Consider the following 4,415-nt stretch of genomic DNA (forward strand, 5'->3'; position numbering starts at 1 on the left):
CACTCACGTTTATGCAATCTCAAATCACGGATGCATTCCTATATGCGGACACGTGCAACTGTTCCCTTTTTTTTTTATCAACCTAGACCCACATTCTTAACTGGCTCATTATCCACTCACCTGGATCCCCCCCCTCTCTCTCTCTCTCTCTCTCTCTCTCTCTCCCTTTGCTAAGACATTTCCTCTTTCATAGTTTCATTTTATACTGTTCTTCCAATGAAGAACTAGCGGCCGAAATGTTACGATTCTCTTTCCCTTCCATTTGATTTTTCAAAGTTTTACAATATTTGTCAATCTTCTCTCGTCTTTGCTCTCTTCGTTTTGTATTCGCTCATTATACCCATGCTTTCATAATGTTCACACACACGCGCATGCGTGCATGATGCTAATGTTATTTTGGCAGTGATGTTGAATATTCTTTTTTGTGGAAGGATTCCAACCACCCCGCAAGTGACTGAAGGTCTCGTTGTTATAAAGTAAAAAAAACTGAACGATTGGCAGTTCAGGTTGCTAGCGGTTCGCTATTAGCCGTGATTGTGAGTGTTGAGTCTCGTGCATTAGTAATACCAGTGCATCGTGTATACACCTCTTCTCCCTGCTTCGTTATATTATATATCCAATACAAGGGTATAGAAATTTGCCACATAATACAATTAATATAACGCTCACGACTGTCTTGGAAGGAATAAAGTTTGAGTTGCTAGAGACGATTCTAATAATCAAGACCTGTCATGTCTATTTCTCTCGTGATTGATCTCTAAGGGCTTCGATTTTTTTTTGTTTTGTTGTGTTTGTAGGTGTATACAATTTCCTACTGTGAGTTTTCTTTTCTTTTTATGGTCATATTGAAATTAAATATGTACTTGAACAACGATGTTTTGTTCAGTCACACGAAATTCGGTGGTCTGCTGATAATATAGAAATTAGCAAGGAAAGAGAATGCACATAAGTGGATTAGACTGCACTGTGCAAATTATGAATAACAAGGCCGAAACAAAATTTAAATTGTAGAATTCGCTATGGATTTTCTCCTCACTAAAACCTTTTATTTAACTAATTAAAACCTCCTTTACTACTGTAGGTACAAGGCCCGAAATTTTGGGAAAGGGGACCAGTCGATTAGATCGACCCCAGTACGTAACTGATACTTAATTTATCAACCCCAAAGGGTGAAAGGTAAATTTGACCTCACCGGAATTTGAACTCAGAACGTAATAAGCAGACGAAATACCGCTAAGCATTCCGCCCGGCGTGCTAACGTTTCTTATTTCTTTATTTCCCACAAGGGGCTACACACAGAGGGGACAAACAAGGACAGACAAACGGATTAAGTAGATTATATCGACCCCAGTGCGTAACTGGTACTTAATTTATCGACCCATGAAAGGATGAAAGGCAAAGTCGACCTCGGCGGAATTTGAACTCAGAACGTAAAGACAGATGAAATACCGCTAAGCATTTCGCCCGGCGTGCTAACGTTTCTGGCAGCTTGCCACCTTCTAGTGCCAATCAATTAAAATATCGTGGCTTCATACACCAATTAAGCAACTGACTAATTTACTAGTCCTCAAATTTTCCAAGTAGGGATGTATCCAACATTTATAAAAAGGAAATAATTACATCAAACAATTATATGTTAACAAAGACATAATATTATGCGTATATTATATATTTGACACTATAATCACGAAAATAACCCATCTCCCGAAATACGATCCAATGATCTGTTTAATGTTAATACGAATTTCGGCAGCTTCTTTCCATTTTCAGTTTTCAATTATTGCAATTAATATCTAAAATCATTTCCTTGCTTTAGTTCGTACAATGGAACAAATTTACAACCATTATCTGCCATACACTTGAAAATATCAATCGAATTTGCATGTTGTTGTCGGCACAAGAATTTACAGGTTGCAACTCTATCACCTAAAATCAGAAAATAATTTTACTTTAAGAACGTTATATATCATGTACAAATCAGAAACATCACAGTAGCTTCTACTTTTGTCATATCTGTTTTCCAAAAACGTCACCACACTGGTTCGGCCGTACAGATCAACTTTCAACGTACATTATGTCTAAAACATGTCAATGCTTGTCTTTTCCCACAACTTTCTCACCTGAGTCCTCTATTTCCCTCACGCTTCCATCATTGCTATTTCTGCATAATTTTAATTTTGTCGCATGATTGACAGAAAATTGCATTAATGATTTTTATTGCTTTAACTTTTCTAATTTATTTTAAAATTTGAATACTTGCCATCAAAGAATTTAAGAACAATGTTTGGCTGCTGCAATTTATATTGCCAAATCGATATATGATACACCATTGTACAGTATTTTCCGTCATATAATTGACTGGAGGTGTGATTCATGTCAATGTTGGATGCGTGGAATGTCAATCCGCTGATCGATAGCGATCAATAAATTTCAGAAGCTTCAACATTTTATGTACCTTATTTCTTTGACCTCATAACTGACGTGTTTGTTTGTTATCAGAAAGTGTTTTAAATTAATTTAACCACAGAACAAGAAGCGACATCCTTCATATAGTAGACCGACTCAGGCTGGTTAACGCAATGAAAAGTTCTCTAGTTTGAATCTGTTATAGCGGAATCGTTTGAGATGGAAGGAAAGATCCAACTGTTGGAGTTATTGGTGAGAGGAAATTTGTTTTCAAGAAACTTTACAAATAGATGAACTCTTAATGATGTAGGGCTTCCGATTCCATTGGATCTGCTTGAAGGTAGGAAAACCTTCAGATGGTTCACATTAATGAAGATAATGCACTGTTAATCTAAAAGGTTACTCTTACAAAGAAACATTGTCTTAGAGTGTAGTATATCATTCTTAGTAATGGGTATTGAGTCGATATGGCTGAATGGTTTATGGCATAGAAGCTGTTCTTACAATAAGAGAAACAGGTATCGGTTAAATTCATAAAGCATGTCCCCTGTTGCCATTTCTATGTAAATAGTCTCAGAGACTCTGGAAATACTCGAAGTACAGAAAAATATTCTTTTCTACTCTAGACACAAAGCCCGAAATGTTTGGGGAGGGGCCCGTCGATTAGATCGATCACAGTACTCCACTGGTACTTGATTTGGTGCATACGCTAAAGTGTTGTCGGTCACAAATCTTGTAATGGGAATGGTAGAATTCTACCAAAAGTTCGTTTTAGATAATTATAAACAACTTAATATAATATTTTAATTTCAAATATAGTCCTTACTATTAAATAATAAGCACCATTAGAATGTGATGAAGCGTATTTTAAAGAACATATATATAGACCTCTTACCAACAATCCCGGATGTAATCATAAAAAGGTTCAGCATGACAAGACAGAATGTAGAATTCATTTTCGACCTGTAAAATTATAATATACATATAAGCATAGATGCAAACATATATGCATACATACACACATACATATACAGGGTCCGATGGTTAAATTGTCGCCATTTTATATTTTTGATTTTACGCATGCACAATGTTTCTTTTGGATTTTTGTCAGCTACACCCTATAGTAGGGTCAGTTGGGCACCGTCTGTGAAAGCATACAGCACTATGACGCAATTCACTCTGCCAGAAATTTGGAAACAACATGCTGTACTGCTTGCCATTCGCCCCGGAAACTCCAATACAAACATTTCAGAGTGTTTGGGTATCAGTATGAGGTAATGTACCGAGAGTGATAAAAATCAAACATCCAGTCAATATCATTGCATTTGAAGTGATCACTAGTGATTGCGACGTTACGCTTCCATTCATCTTCCCACACAGCCTCACGCTCAACACAGAGGCCTACATCAAGTGCCTGGAGGAGGTAGTGTTGCTCTGTGTCAAGAGGATGGCTGCTGAAAGATTCTATGTCTGGTAACAGGACTCTGTACCATGCCACACAAGCAGGAGAACCCAGTCATGAATGTCAGACAATTTATGCGACCACATTCACCCCTAACATCTGGCCACCCAAGTTTTCAGACTGCAACCCCCTTGATTATTATATGTGGGGCGCAGTTGAGCAAGAGACCAACAAAACTCCATGTAACACCAGAGATGAACTGAAGGCAAAGATTGTGGCAGCATTCACCAACTTAAACAAGGAGACCGTCCAGTAGAGTTGCAGGAGATTCTGAAGTCGTCTGGAGGTTGTGGTAGAAACCAATGGCGATTTTATTAAATAAATTTCCTCCTTAAAATTTCAAGATATTTTTATGCAATTTTAGTAAACATATCTGTTAAAACGAGATGTCAGTGTAATTTTCAATTTTGCGTAATTTAGACAACAGTTTATTCACTGCACCCTGTATATGTGACAGATATAAGGCGGTGCTCCAGTATGGCCGCAGTCAAATGAGTGAAACAAAAATATATGTCCATATATATATATATATATATATATATATATA

At 37.1% G+C, this 4,415-nt stretch overlaps 1 long non-coding RNA gene across 1 annotated transcript in view; it reads right to left on the reverse strand.

Annotated features, from left to right (window-relative positions):
• Positions 1 to 1,653: 1,653 nt before the first annotated feature.
• Positions 1,654 to 4,415, reverse strand: part of LOC128247390 (uncharacterized) — a 13,277-nt gene continuing 10,515 nt past the window's right edge. Inside the window, exons 3-4 of the long non-coding RNA XR_008263769.1 lie at positions 3,302 to 3,369; positions 1,654 to 1,926 (exon numbers count right to left, since the gene is read on the reverse strand). This is a non-coding gene — a long non-coding RNA (uncharacterized LOC128247390). The remainder of the gene's footprint in view (positions 1,927 to 3,301; positions 3,370 to 4,415) is intronic.

This window comes from Octopus bimaculoides, chromosome 3, assembly GCF_001194135.2.
Source record: "Octopus bimaculoides isolate UCB-OBI-ISO-001 chromosome 3, ASM119413v2, whole genome shotgun sequence".
In the NCBI taxonomy this organism is placed as follows: domain Eukaryota; kingdom Metazoa; phylum Mollusca; class Cephalopoda; order Octopoda; family Octopodidae; genus Octopus; species Octopus bimaculoides.